Source organism: Stegodyphus dumicola, chromosome 1 (assembly GCF_044657685.1).
Source record: "Stegodyphus dumicola isolate Sdum_Otavi_A_Nest chromosome 1, ASM4465768v1".
Taxonomy (NCBI): Eukaryota; Metazoa; Arthropoda; class Arachnida; order Araneae; family Eresidae; genus Stegodyphus; species Stegodyphus dumicola.
The window spans coordinates 123,509,452-123,524,909 of NC_140768.1; positions in this window are offsets into that span (position 1 = coordinate 123,509,452).

Below are 15,458 nucleotides of genomic sequence, written 5' to 3' on the forward strand. Positions count from 1 at the left end.
TGCATAGAACGCAAAAAGATTTACTTCAGAGCTTTAGTGACTACTAATGAATCCGTTGTTACCATATCTTAGAATAACTGTATTTATAGGTATTTTCAATTCTAAGAACTAAATGACATAAAATGATGAATAGAAATTCTAACTAAATCATTTTTCTTTAACAACACTCACAGCCTTAGGTCACGCAATGTGCCAATCTGATAAAACAAATTAGTAATACTCTAGATATGACACCGAAGACAATTCATTTCTTCCAACTCATTCATCTCAAGCTTTTATTAGCACAGAAATATTGCATAAATTTTTACAGCAGGGATATTTTTATAAAACTGAATTATTTTTGGCCATGAATCAAGAACAAAACGTATCTGGCTTACATAGAAAGCAGAACATTGATTTTTCTCCTGCTGAACTGGATGGTGCTGCTTAAAGCTGGATGTCTGGCAAATCTACCTGTGAATCACAAATGTTTGTATATATATATATAATATTTAGATCGTTATATTTTAAGGTGTTAACCCTTTTTGATATTATCTGTTATTATCATTGTATTTCAAATATTTACTTCTCGTTTTACTAAAGTTTCATCCATAAAGTTACTTTACTCTGCTCTCTGATTTTGTTTGAACATTCAATTTAGTATTGAATATTAGTTGCATGAATATTTAGGTTTACGACTGCCCGACACAGCGTAACTTACCGTAGATATTTTGCTATTTTTTGGATCGGTTTTAAATCGTCAAAGCTTGTAAATTAATAACATATTTTATTACTACTCTTTTAGTATTTTTCATAAATCTCAATAAAAGTAATATCAATGATTATTATGGTGAAAACATGACATATTATAGTACGAACATAAACTCACTTTGAAGGAATACAATTCATTGGGATAGAAAAGCAATGGGAATTTTACGAAATGCAATTCTAAGAATTTCATGAAGTTCAATTCTAAGAATTTTATGAAATGCAGTTCTAAGAATTTTAACGAGGTGCATTTCAAAAATTGTATTTTATATAACTGAGTGAAATTCTCCAGTTTAATTGCGTTGGTTTCATGACACCACATATTTTTCCAGTTTGGAAAAAATATGTAAATTTGCTTCCGAAATATATGGCCATCAAAGATGTAAGCACTCATGTAAAAGCTAAATTCCACGATGTCAACCTTAAAATTCGTGAGGTCGTTTCGTTATCATGAGAAAAATCATTTTTTAAATATAACCGAGTGATTATATATATATATATATATATATATGTAATCAGTAAATAATTAATACGAATTAATCATTTGAAAGTGACATACTTATTAACAAAGAAAGTAATATTTAAAATAAAAATCAAAACTGAAACAAAGCCGCTTTAATGAAAACATATTTAAAAATCATAAGAAGCATTTTAAAATGTACCACTGATTTAGAATGCAGGAATTCGTCTCAAAATATTAAAATATTTAAGACATACGATTACATAGAAGTAGGAGAATATAATTCCAAACACGCAATAACCTAAACCATTTCTATCGAAATTAAATCTAAAATAAAATAGAATCATTGAATTATTAAATTTTAATATTATCCGTTCAGAGTAATAAAATTAAATGTCTAAACAATAGAAATTTAGCTTGTCCCTTTTCTCCTCTGAGACTCATATAAAGTCACCAGATAAAAGAAGAAGGAAAATAAAAATAAATGAACACCGTCTTGTAAATTCTCGGCCCATGGGAAATGTACCACGTTGTTTGTTCTCGTTACTTTTGGGAACAAACAACCAAAGATAAAACAAATCAAATACTGAAATAAGACACAAAAAACTCAGTGGCATACTTCTTTTCTTTCTTCTAACAGCCGTCTCGCGGGATTCTGTGCGTGTAAATCTCGGTAGAAGCAGCATCTTTTGTACTCCCAAAAGTATGTACTTCGGATTACGAACCTTTCGCAAAGGCCATTATTTGGTACTAGAAATAGTTTTTATTTTTGCTATTCTACACCATATACCTAAATTAGGAAAAAAATATACCCGATAATTTAATCGGGTTTACGGAATGTGAGAAATTTATTCGCGAATAACTTTACTCTTCTGTTTCTTTAACTTTTTCCCTATAAGAATAATACGCAGTATCCGTATAGATCTGCGAGAATTTGAAGACTCTATTAAATTTATGATGAACTATTCTCTGATGTCCTCAAAAATTTTTCCTTTGATTTCTTACATATTTTCAAACATTCATAAGATTCATAATGTATTTCCAAGTAATGAGAAAAATGTAACAAAGAGGAGGAAGAAAACATTTTAAAATTTCCATATCTGAAACAGCATGCATTCTTTTAACTTATAGAAATTTATAAGTAAGAAATTAATTAATACGTATCTTCTATCAAAATTTAGGAAAATACACTCGTATGCAAGATCAAGAAAATTTGCAAAAATTTTCTACTTTAACGGAACATGTTGAGTCAAATATGCTAATTATACCACCGAGGAATTATGCATATAAATTCAGAGTTAATATGTAAGCACACGTGTTCGTGTCTGCGGAGCTGTAATTGTGAAAGAGATATAAACGCACGAGGGTTTCTCGGCAAATTGCCGATCTCGGCAAATTGCTCAAATTTGCCGAGAAATTTGCCGAGAAATGTGTGTTTGTACTCCTGAATGACATTTGCCATGATTCGAGAGAACTGAGTAAATATTATAAGGTACCAGGTAAAATAAGTAGCTAAGAATGTATGGATGACGGAGAATTTTTAGTAGATTAGAGGAGGCCAATCACAAGCGCAGATGGCTTTAGAGTTCAACGTAAGTTGAGATTCATCTGTAATATGTGGAACCAGTATCAAGACAATGGCTCCATATCAAGAAGGCCTGGACGATGTCGACCAAGATCCACAGCGACAAATGAAGATCATTATTTGACACTTTCAGCGTGGCAGAGGACTGCTACAGCTTCGCAGCTCTCGTTTGTGCTGTATGCTGCCACTAGTACCCGTGTTACACGGTCTACAATTTCTAGAAGACTTGAGATGCAGCTATATGCCAGAAGACCTGCTGTTTGTGTCACGTTCAATGTAGCACACAAGAAAGCGCTTTTAGCATGGTCCAGTCAACATGCGCCTCGGACCAGACTTCAATAGAGCACCGTACGTTCGGCAGATAACTCAAGATTCAGCCTGGACACTGATTCTCGGCGTACCTCTATCTGGAGAGACCCTGAAACATGATACCATCCCTCCCTCATCAGGAAAAAGCATCATTAAAGTGGTGGAAGTGTAATGTTTGGGCAGGCAATTATGTTGGACGGCCCCATATCTCTGCAATGTATATGATAAAGGCCCTCTAACTGCTATGAGGTATAGAAAGGATATCTTAAGAGCAATATATTCAACTTTTCGGACTTCTAAATGAAGTGAAATCTCGACTGCACCTGTTCCAAAAGATGCATTTCTTAGTTGTTGCCAAAAGAAAACTCCAAACCTTTTTCCTAAATTATCTTCTGACATGCAGGATATTTATTACTAAGAAAGATTAGTGTCTTCCCAGTCATGATGCTCGTTTGCACTTAATTCAGTAGTATTAATAAAAACAACAAGAAACGTGTTGTTAACGAGGTTGCACCCTCAAAACAGTGCAAAATATTATTTGCAGGGTCGATTCTCAGAGAGAGAGCAGGTATCATTTTTAACGTCTCCTGCTTCAAAATAACCAAATTATTCGTCAAATGTATCTCTTAAACATTACATTTACCTTTTATAAGTATAAAAACAATAGTTAAACTTTTTGCAGTAAAAATCTTACAGAATTTTCCTGTTTATTCTGTATCGTTAACTTAGTGCTTTAATAGCTTTTATACCTTAATTTTGCATTTAAAATATAATAATCTTAAACATACACTTTATTTATTAGTTTCATTTCATGTTACGTGTCATGTAATTATACCATTACTGAATTTTATTCATCGTTATGTCAAGAAATTGTAAACAAAAATGTTTTAATTTTGAGCATATTACTTTCAGGTGTAAAAGTTAAAGCTAGGCTATTTTCAAAATCAGAATCATTCTATAAAATGCGCACTGGATAAGTTGGACCAGATGACAAAAAGTATTCAGTAATTCGGTAAAAACTGCTTCCCGACAATGGCGAATTCATCTTCTTCATAATGCATTAAATTTCGCAGTAATGGCAATATATGCGTGGATTCATTTGAAAAGAGTAACACAAAATATAATTTTAAAAAGAAATTTCTTGCAAAACTTTGTAAAAGCGTTTCAGCAAGAAATCAGTCCCCAAAAGGCAAACCAGCTTAAATTTGCTAGCCTAAAGTTTTTGAAGAAAGTATTCACTTTTCCGAAATAACGGTTTCTGGTCGTTAGTTTGTCTCAATTTGCCTTTCTCAAGAGAAAACTTGTTAGATGGAGCAGGAATTAAGATACATTATTCGTTCCATATATTTTGTTTGAAATGTTGTATTCTCCTTGTCCCTGTTAAATTTTAATCATGTTCGAAATTATATTTTCCACGTTTCTGTCTACGTTTCTTCTGTAAGAATATTGAACTGTGTTATTCGTGTACGTTTTGTGAATTGACTCCGTCTAGCTCTTCCCAACTATTCGTCTGGTAACAATTTTACGGCATTTTTTTCAGACTTTGTTTATTTTGTCGATCATTCCTCCCGATCAGGAATTAGGATGAATCCTCTTGTTATCAAGGAATGTAATTGTGAGCGAAATAACGTGGCAAAGTTGCTTGTGACGTTCTCTTTCAGATTTGTTTGTGGCAACCCTTGCATATTTCAAGTAGCCCTTTCGAAGTTTAAATGTGATAATACTTCACACAATACAAGAATGTGTCGGAAGTCGTCTGAGGGGAATATGAGAATATTCCAGGAAAATTCAATAATCCTCCTTTTATATACTAAAGTATTTGGAGGAATACTTATAGGCCAAAAATATTTTTAGATAAAGGATTAAAATATTTTTAGATAAATATTTTTAGATAAAGGATTAAAATATTTTTAGATAAATATTTTTAGATAAGGGATTGTTTTGCATGTTACAGGAATGTTTCAAATATTTCGGCTATAAACAGAAAGCAAATCCATTACCTGATTAATATCTAAAGATATTATTTTTACTTGTGTATAAGCAATCATTAAAACTTACTCCTTTTCAAGGCTTGCTATGTTTTAGAAGAATTCCGAAAGACATTTTTAAGAACCTAGAAGAATATTCCCACAAAATATGCCTAGAATGTTTCAGGTAAATACCTGTCTATAGATCAGAATATACCGAGCTGCTTAAGGTAAAAGTATAAAATTTTCAAATAGACACACTATTTCATCGTCTCAATTTATGAGAATTGCTATCTTCTAATTTCCTTATTTTTAAAAACAAAATCAAACATTTCATTCTCCGTACATGTAATGAAGATCTACTGACTTTTTATAGAATATTTCTAAGAAATACTATGCTATTCCATGAAGTTAATACATAAATACCAAAGAAAAGACATGGCTATACCCCAACCATCACGAGCATAAATAAGGAATAGCTTTACATCGCATTTAGGAAAATCCATCGTGGCAACAAACGCAACTATAACAATAATACGTTTCAACAACTCAATCTTCAGCAAACGCAGCTACACATGTTTTCTCTGCGGAGGAAGCTGCATACGACATTGATCTTGATGTTTTCTTATGTCTTTTATGGTCATCCATCACTGCTATATTCATTTCGGAGTAACCTTATCTGGCATATGACGATATTCTCGGTTGCGGAAACGAGAAAAGTCCCAAAGAAGAAACATTTTTATCGGATGCGGTTTTCGACTTTTTATTGGCACTATTGGAAAATGCTTTACTTGTGCCATCATACGAATTATACACAAGTTCATTTAATTGAAAGTATTTTGTTTTCGAACACGCTGAAAATTATGCGTTCTTTACTAATATATTAACTTTCGCTTTCTGATCAAAAGAGTCTTCCGTTATATAATCAATTATCTGTTAGGGCAAATTCGTCATAGCAGATACTGCCCATTAATGGATAACTTCTGAAGCCCTGACCGTAAAAGCAGAAACCAGCACACACCCATTTAGAGGACATTCTCTTTTAATCCTGTAAGTATTCGCCAACGAGTTGTTTGAATGTAACCCAGACTTATTGCTCATGTTGTATCCTTTATGTTCAAATGAAACAGAAATTTGACCATTACTGAAACCGAATATCTGTGCATTTAGAATCATTTGGGTATAAGAAGGTTCTTAATAGGGTCCATCTACTATTTCTGGACCGCTACGTTCTATTTCGTGCATGCTGTCATGTTTATACTGTTTAATCGCCTTAACAAATATTGCTGTTACGCAATAAATAAGGTTCTTTATTTATTTCCATGATTTCTAACGTAGTTAATTCTCAAAGATTTGAATTTTTTAAATTTCTCTTACAAATCGAATCAGTCTATATTGCTCAATACCCTGAGTAATTTAACCCTCTGAGCGTTATGACCGGGTTTAGGCGGTCAAGACGGCCTACCTCGAAAGCGTTACCGACGCTTCTAGGTGGTCAGTGGTGAAACCTCGAAAGCGTTATGACCGCCTTAAAGCGGCCGTGCAGATGTCTCCCGCCCCCCTTGTTTCTGGAACCCTGGAGATCTCTAAATGACAACTCTCAGTAGGAGTTTAAGAGGGTTGCTCTTCTTCGTTTTAGACCTCTATGTTTTATCGCCAAGAAACTATTTAGACATACGGCAAACTGACGCGAACATTCTTCACTAAATAAATAAGCAGCATGTAAAAATTTCCCAATACTATGTTTAAACAGATAACATTTTCATAAAATATCCTTTAGATTTCCAACTAAATGCTCAGAAATATGCAAAATGCTTGTGAAATCGATTAAAAAATAGCATTTCAAAATATTTGCATTATTTAAATAAATTTACTTGTGATTATGTAGATGCATAAAACCGGCAAGTTAAAAACTTTCAATTAATTCGCGCGAAATGAATCATACTGCATTCAGTTAACCTGAATTACGTGCAACTGCATATAAAGAATAACATTACTTAAGCAATAAGTCAGATAAAAATTAAAAAATCAATAGTCTATTTTAATAAGTTATAATAAGCGTATTCTTGATATGGGTTTATAAAACGCAAACTAATTTAATAGTAAACATAATAATAGCGACTTATTCTTTTTGGAACAATACTCGTCGCTTATACTGGTTTGCTGAAGTTTTGTTCTAATGCATTTTAAATCGTCCAATGCTTTTAATGTACATTGATATGAATGTGATTTTTTTAGAAAAAAATTTAATAAGTTTGATTTTCTTGTGTGCTCATGCTTTACGTAATATATATTACTTTGTTCAACGCAATGAAACTACAAGCAGCAACGAAGAGCTGAGTTAAAATTCCCATATTTTGTTACATAAATTATTAAAATACTATACGAGTAACATCTGAGTTTCCGAAATGTAACCAAATTTTCTAGGAGTTACAAATTTGAATTAAAAAAATAGCAGTAATTAAATAATAGAAAGTAAATACTAATAAGAAAAAAAGCACGAAAGTTTTTTTTTTAATGTTTGTTTAGTTTATTTTATTGTTTTTGGATATATATTGTTGGCTAATGGTGAAGTTGTCGTTGGCAAATGACACATAATAAAGATAATAAAGAAGAATGATCTGCATTATTTATTATTTAAAATGCATATAAATTTCCTCTAAAATAGTATCAGTCTTAGACTGAATGTTGTCTAGACAGTTGCAATGATATTTTAACTTGATTAACATATCAAATACAGTTTCTTTTCGATAACTTCGTCAGCAATCTGAAGAACCTTTTCGACTCATTAGATGATTTTGAATAAAACTTGGATTAGTCCAATTTAAAAAATATTTAGAATTACCGAAATAATAAAAGCTAATCTTATTTTAATTTCTTTATCAAAGTACTACATTATTTAGTCAGCGAGAACTGATCATAAAATCTGAGCCTTATGCCCAAGATTCATAGGTCTAAGCAGTAAAAAAAGCTTGTCCTTCTAGAGAAAATCGTCACATATTATGGAAAAGATTTTGCAAGACATCATTATTTTTGACAAAACACGACTTTTTAAATTTAATTTCATGTATTAGAGATCAAGTATTTTACCATAACTTTGTTTTCACATATGCAGATGATCGCCGTGTTTTTAACTTCCATAGCTTAAATTAAAGAAATAAACATAGCAACTTCAACCATGAACATTTGACTTAAGAGAAATTTTTTTGACATGCTACGCGAAGAAATGACTAAATATTGATTGATTTTACATTTATGTTAAATGACAGTGATTAAAAAAGAATAGCAGTAGATGTGTAAAAAAACCTGTACATGTAACCTTCTGTATTTCTAAAGGAAAGCTTAAAATGGTTCACAATAACGGATCATTCAGTAAAGTCATCGTAGGTACGTTCAGTTCGCGGTTTTGAAGAACTGCAGCAGTTCAGATTTGTCCCTAAGTGTAATTACACCCCTGGGGAACTGCTTTACTTACGGAATGGAAAAACAAGGTTTTAAACATACGCATACAAAAGACGTACCTTTTCTCACAACATAAATGGCAGATGTGATAATTTGAACACATGCTTTCAATCAGTTGCTTCCTCCTAACAAAGGTTCCTAACAAAGTCTTGTACTGTTTTAAATATGCTGTGTTCGAGCATTGTGAATGCTTCCATTCATTATTTTTATTTTGAAACAATATTATGTTGCAATTACTGGTTAAAATGGTTTTAAATAAATTGATACATTATACGAAAGTTTGTAAAAATGAAAATTGGAGTCACTTCCTTTCACATAATTTCTGACTAGCTCTTCCAAAATATTTTAAAGCTTACTTTACAACATACTAGAAAAGTCTACATTTTGGGAAATTCATTTGCTATTTTTAGTTAGTAGTTTTAATTGGGTTGTTATGTAAGAAGGCATTTAATCGTTGTTACTGTGTTACAGTGCTTATTTCATTGTATAAGTACTTGTAAGGCACCAATAACGCAAATATTGCTTTATTTGTTAATATTATAATGCATAGAGGAACTTAAAAAAAGAACAAAAATAATTTTTTCTTTATAATATCTCCTTAAAGGGTTTCCAATGAAAGCATAGATAACTAAGTAGTAACATTAATAACATTATATCAATTAATTTACTAACCGAATATGATAAAAATTTCAAATTCGAAATCCGTCTTTTTACTGAATACTTTTCTCAGAAAGAAAAATATCTTCAAAAAATCTATGCTGTTAATACATTTTTGGATAACTTCCTGAGAGGAATTTATTGATAATAATAATATATAGAATCCATTAGGTGCTTAAAGCCATGAAACAGGTAAACTTAACAACGCACTCGGCAGGCTCACAGTCATGGCCGGTTCGGTTTTAAATACAGGAAAGCTATGAAGACTATCTACCTAAGAGGAGGGATGCCTTCGTGGAGGATATTCTGAAGAAAGCTAGCATATTACACATGAGAAAAACCACGAAAACCAACCATGCAGTTAGCCCGTTCGCCTGAGATCGAACTCAAACCAGGCCGAACTACCAGTATTCAGATTCAGAGGTCTTAACTGTTCGGCATATTGATGAGGCCTTGAACACAATCATGAATCTTCAAGCTTATTCAGCTGGACGTGCTATTAATTCCATATATTCTCCTCTCTTAAAGACTGAAATTCGAATCATAGATCTTTCAGTTTACTAATTGGACCTGCTACTACTTGCACCACCAGGGAACGCAAGGCAAATAAATATACCAGCACGACAGAATTACATGATTTTTTGGACATCTTAACTTCGAAAATTATATGGAATGTATTTGCAAATGGATATTATGTTCGATTACTTTTTAACTTGTTGATTCTAAACCGATCGTCACCTTTTCAATCCAAAAAAATTTCGTATTATATCTAGATGCTATGTAAATCCTTTTATCTACATATATTAATTTACGAAATTTAACTTTTACATTAGTCCTACAGCAAGAAATTTCAAAATAGAAGGTGTTCTTCAACTGCAAAGCAGTTGTATGAATATAATAAGTTTCAGAAACTGTATTTACTATGATTTAAAGCTTTAAAATTTTAATATTTATAAAAAAGATTTCAGGAGGCGTCTTGGCATTTAAATAATGGAATACTAATCCTGAATTCTTAAAAAGTCCTCCAACGAAGGCATCCCTACTTTTAGGCAGATAGCCCTAGAATGCTTTACATTAGTCAAATAAGCCAAAACATACTGTTGCTGTAAAAAAAATATTGTATTTTTCTTACATAATTTCGACTGCAAACGTTATATTTGTTACTACGGAAAGATTTTATTTTTGTGCTAAATTCTGAATGCTTGAATTTTTATAATACACAGAAACAGAGATAACAAAAAACTAAAAAATATTCATAATTTACTAGGATATATAAACAAAATAATCATTGTTAAATAGATTTTTAATAAGAATATTTTTGAAAAAATAAATGATTAATGTATACTTTACGTCGTACTTCCTAAAACGCTTGTTTGTTTTAATTGAAAACGATGAAACATTCTTGAATCATCTGACTAAGAAGTGGAATGCTTTCGTGGGAGATTCTGAAAGGAAACTTGGCTCATAATTGTATTACACACAGAGAAATCCTAAAAAGTTCCTATGTAGCTGGGCTGTACGCCATCATTCGAATCCGTATCGAAGGACCAAATTTTGTGGTCTTATGCAGTCGGCCATCAGAAAACCCAGTTTCGTAGAAAACTACAAGAATCGAGTCATTAAATAATTTGCTATTGCATTGCATCGGCTAAATAATTTGCATGTCACATAGATTTAAAAATTTAACATAGCACGCAAAGTCCCATTTTCCTAAATAGATATGGGCTAGCCAAAGGTCGAGCGGTAATATCGTTGAACACTGGTAGTTCGACCCGGACTCAAGTTCTGGCAAATAGGTTGAGTGCATGTACGCTTCGATGATTTTCCTTCTGGGGTTCAATACCAGCCAATTTCCCTTGGGAAGTTCTCCACGAAGACATACTTTCATTAGTAAGATAACACTTTCTTACTTTGCCATGATCAAATAAACTAAACTAAGACTAAAACTGTCATATGTTTTGCCGCCTTTTTAAAGGAAGTTTTACATTCAACATCCCTTACAGTAATGAGATAATTTTACTTTTTCGCATATGCCATATTGACATATTTTACCCGTTCAAATATTCAAGAGGATAATTATAACTCTATTTTGGCTGATCACAGAATAAACAGAAACGGATAATAGAATATATGGAAATAGACGATAGAAATGGATCTTTACGTAGATCTGCAGTTGTTATATTGTGTTTTAACTGACTGCTTATAAATACATTTAGATAACATAACTTTAAGAATATCAAGTTTATGTATAGAAATATTGCTTTAGATGAACTATAGAATGAATATTACAAAAAGTATTTTTCAGAAAGACAATTTAAGACGGAAATTATTGTGCGATATTCATCTTAAAACAATACTTTCCTCCTTAAAGTTATAAGGTATTTTCTCCCTCCTTTCTGCATGCCTTCGTGGTGTAATGTAGTGCATTCGGCGTATATTCGAGAGCTCCAAGGTTCGAGTCCCGGCTAGGGCATTGCTCAATTTTTATGTGTCTCCTCCACAAACTACCTAATGTTCTACAGTGTCGTCCCAACTAAAAAAAAGGGGGATGGATGATGATTCTTCACCACCAGGATTTGGCAGTTGGGTCTCCTAATCTCCAGTCGGCCTTTAAAAGGCGGAGTATATAGGGTATTTTCTAACTTCTCACTGCATCCTTTGTGGTGTACTCTCAGCGCGTATTCGAGAGGTCCGGGTTCGAATCCCGGCGACGGCTTTGCTCATTTTGCACGTCCTTAGCATCAAAAAAACCTAATCACTCTACGAATTGTCTTTCTGAAAACAATATCTGGTTTCATATATAATATTTTACAAAAGGTATTTAAAGAAAATTTAATCAGTTATTCTTTAAATTTTGCTTTAAAAAAGTGTATTTAATGTGTTTTACTTTAAGATATGCTATTTAGATTACTTCTAATATTTCCTGTAAAATATTTACAAACAAATAAAGCTCATATATTTGAGATCGTTTGATATTCAAACCATATATTTATTTATTTTGAAACATCTTAAAAAATCTGATGCGGACATCACATGACTTCCTTCTACACCAAATAAATTAAACACATTTTTTGCTAAACTTCATTTAAACCTATTTCGTTTGAAAAGAAAATAGGCTCTTCCATTTCAAAATGCCCATTCGGAACTGCCGATTGCAATAAAAAGGGAGGTGCGCAACTAGATGTTATAGCAATCGCATACAGAAACTTTCAACATTTGACGGTTTACCGTTTTTAAGTTATGCGATATACATGAATTCATACGTAAGGACACACGTCGTGCTAAAACTAGTCATAAGTTCCAAATATAAAATTTCAGCATTTTATGGTGAAGTTATGCGACATACGTACGTGTACGCGTCATGATGGAATTTATCAAAATGGAAATTTCCTTTGAAATATGAAAATCGAAATTTTTCGCGATTACAGTACTTTACTTATTTCTCACATGTGAAAACAATGTCATAAATAACTAACTTCTAATAAATTTATGATGCAATCTAAAGAATCATTTAAATCTAATACTTTAATCTGGAATAAACTTAAAATATTTGAAAACTAAATATAAACATAATATTAAAATAATTTGCGAATGATTTGTATTCGAAAAATTAGAACATGAGGGCAAAAATTCTCACAAATTTCCTTTGTATATTAAAAGTATTTTCTAAGAAAATAACTGTAAAGAATGCAAGCTAAATTTTTCACCATCATCGAAGCAATTCCTTAAAGAAACTGGAAATTTAAAGCATTTTACGTAGTTTCTATTACTGATGCATATTTACTAACTTTCTTATTCGGCACATATCTTGATTAAGGTACGAGCAATATACAGCATATGTGTTAGTATGCAAACTATAACGTAGCCAAATAGGAGATAAAATAACATTTTAGCAACCAATCCTGTGACGAAGATACCATAGAGAGAAAAACTAATTTCACTTGGTAAATTCAACGGAAGAGTGAATTAGCTTAATTATATCCACATGGTAAGCGGGCCCGCTTTTGAAGTACTTTGAGTCAAAATACTTGCCATTTTTGCGACAAACCAGATGAGTACACACGATTATTTTTCATGCCGTTTTCTGAAAAAGCCGTAACGCTCGGGGGTTAAAGCAACAAATGAAATAAACTAAAAAATACTAATGTTATCTGCTCAAAAAGTCTGAAAGGTTTGAGATTTTAACGGTCGCCGCAAAGGATTTGTTAAGGCTATTTAAGCTCTCGCTCAGCTCACAGTCTACCAGTCTGCTGTTACACTCACTCCTACTAACCCCTCCCTTTTTTTTGGAGTTGGTCATTTTAGCCTTATTATTAAGGATCATTTTCTTTGCACATGCATCATAGACAATTCAACAACACAATTACCAAAAATTTTAAAAACAGCATAGTTGTATACGTTTAGAATTTCCGATGTAGAGTTAAGTGTTGGCATGCATTTTCCCATTTTTTACTTCCTTGTACGAAGTAAAAAGGAAGTATTGTAATCGCGAAAAAATTCAGGCAGCATATTTCAACGAAAATATCCATTTTGACCTCTACCGAATGCAATTTAACGATGTTTTTGCATGATATCTGTGCAATTTAACGATGTTTTTGCGTGATTATGTGGTGTACACATCAGATTTTTTTAATTTATTTTCTTAAGTCTCCTCAATTCATCAAATCAATGTTCAGTTTTCTTAATAAAATGGCTTTATATAACTTTTTTTTGTCTTTTTATTATTAAAGTTTTGTGTGTTTTCTTTGTTTATTAAATATCACGCTCTTGGCGCTTTACAGCACGTAAAAATCGATTCAACAGCAAAATCCCAAATTATTTAAAAACTGTATATCTTTTGAATTTCCGTTAGGCAGTCTCACGAGCCAGGGATAAAAATGTTTCATTCCATACGGTGTTGCCGCTGATCGTTTTGAAATAGCTGTGTTTGTTCATGAAAAAATCTAACAAAACAAAATTCCAAATTCGGGTTCTCAGGTGCCCATGTTCGGCTAGAGGACTACTTTTTGTTCAAAATTTGATGGCTCTAAGTACCGTTGTTTTCTCAAAGTGCGAGAAACATACATAAATTTGTGCATATTCTTGTTTATTTAATTCCGTTTAATATAAAACAGGGTATAATTTTCTCTCCCATAAAACAGGGTGATAACGTTTGGTGGAAACAATCTGAAAACTTTTTTTTTACATCGCATTTAAGTGTTTATACGTAAAATGCCGTTTCGAGACTAATATCCCTGGCTGACAAAAATAACGAAATAAAACATTCTTGATTTAATAATTTAAATTTTTATATGATTTGTAATGTTTTTTTACCTGAATATATATATACAGGGTGATTCGCTACCTGACCGACAAACTTCAAAGTGTGTAGGGGGTACAAAGACTACTCGAAATCACATAGAAATGAGGGGTCGCAAATGCCGTAGTTGCGAGCTATGGTGCAAAGAAGCAGAGAAAAAGAACAGAAGCAGCAACACGTTAATGGGAAAGAAAACATTTTACTGAAAGGTTGTGCTATAACAGGTGTTCCAAATTACGACCAGAATTCGTCTGCAGAGCTGACAGCCGCGCTGCATAGAATTCGTTAAGTTCTGGAAGATTCCTGGTATGTCACGTATCTTCTCGGCAGCTACAGATATTCGAGCGACGAGGTCTTCAACTGAAGCAACGGGCGTTTCGCACACCAAACTCTTCATACGACCCCAGAAGAAGTCCATGCATGATAGATCTGGTGATTTGACAGGCCAATGAACCGAGCCAGTACGACCTATCCACCGCTGTCCAAAGGTTACGTCGAGGTGTCGGCGGACGTCCATCGTGTAATGTGGAAGACCTCCGTCATGCTGGTACCACATGAAAGCGGCGCAACGACGGAGGAACATGTGCTGCGTCACGAATTTGGGGCAGGACTTGTTGCAGTTCGGGCAGCTCTGCCAAACGACTTCTGGTCGTTATTTCGAACACCCGTTATAGTACCAGCCTTCCAATAAAATATTTTCTCTCCCATTAATGTGTTACTCTTTCTGGTCCTTTTCTCTGCTTCTTTTCATTATAGCTCTCAACTATGGCATTTGCGACTCTGTATTCCTATGTGATTCCAAGCCTTCTCTGTACTCCCTACACATACCCTACAAGTTGGTCGGTCTCGTAGTGAATCACCGTATGTGTATATATATAGATAGAGAGAGTTACTTAATATAAATAAACTTTTATTTAATTGATAAGCCAACTGATAATAGTTATGAAAATATTTTAAGTTATTATAATTCGT